This window comes from Ursus maritimus, unplaced genomic scaffold (assembly GCF_017311325.1).
Source record: "Ursus maritimus isolate PB19 unplaced genomic scaffold, ASM1731132v1 scaffold_25, whole genome shotgun sequence".
In the NCBI taxonomy this organism is placed as follows: Eukaryota; Metazoa; Chordata; class Mammalia; order Carnivora; family Ursidae; genus Ursus; species Ursus maritimus.
In genome coordinates, this window is record NW_024425008.1 from 44,749,845 (window position 1) to 44,751,024 (window position 1,180).

A 1,180-nucleotide genomic window follows, 5' to 3' on the forward strand; every position below is an offset into this window, starting at 1 on the left:
GGGGGGGGGGGGGTCGTCCCGCTCCGATCCCGGCTCCTGGAACCTCGCCGGAGACCCCCTGCCCAGCTGTCCTTCTTCGAAGCCTGGGCTTCTGCGGCAGCACTCCCTCGGTGCCTACGGCCGGGGCACTGTTTTCGCTGGAAGAGCCCGAATTTCTCTGGTCTTTGATTAAGGCAAAGGACGCACGTCGGAAGCTGCAGGAGATTCCTTGTGGAAACGGTTCGGTTTAGGCGTGCCCCTAAGTAGGATGGTGTAAAGTAGCCCTAAACAAAGTATTCCCTTTTCAGAGAAGTTAAAAATAAGTGCTAACTACTAAGTATGGTTTATTGAGCCCTTACTCCTTCCAGGAGCAATGCTACGTGCTTTATTCAGTGCCGGCTCAATCTACTCGATAACCCTGAAAGAAATCATGGTAATCCCCATTTAACAGGGAACGAAGTTGAGGCTGAAGGCTGTGTAAGTTGCCCGAGATCTTACAACTAGGTGGTCACCAGGAATTCATGACCTCCATCCTTGAGTTTGTCAATGATTCAGTTTACTTTTTCTATTAACTCTCATTGTAGGTAAAAAGAGATGTCAGGAATCCAAAGGCCCTTTCTAGAACAACCCCCACAGAACCAGACATTTGCAAAGTACTTTTCACATACGTTATCTCTTGTACTTACTCATTCCCTTCTTTATAATAGCTGTCTTACTCCCATTTCATAATAATTTGTAAACATCTTCAAGACAGAGCAAGGTCTTGTTTACCTTTGACCCCACACACTTAACACAATCTCAATACCCACTGTTATCTTACCCATTCCACCTCTCTTTAGAAGAGATTATCTTTGTATTTCCAGAAAGGTTGTCAACAAATAGTTGTTGAATGGAATGTGATTGAATTGATTTGAATACATAAGATCTGTTTTTTTATGTATATTCAATGTAATACAATATAATACATCATACTGTGACCAGGCCTTCTACCCAAATTCAATACCCACCAGGTGGATAAGCCATACTCAACCTGACCAAGCTGTGTTTCAACATTTTATTTTTACGTCAGGTGTTTGAAATTTACACCACATCTCATAAAAACAATGTTATGTAGTATGGTAAGATTCCCAGCTAGACCACAAAATTGGGTCTACTTCACCCAAATGCATGTAAATAATAGTACTAATAAATAACAACCTGA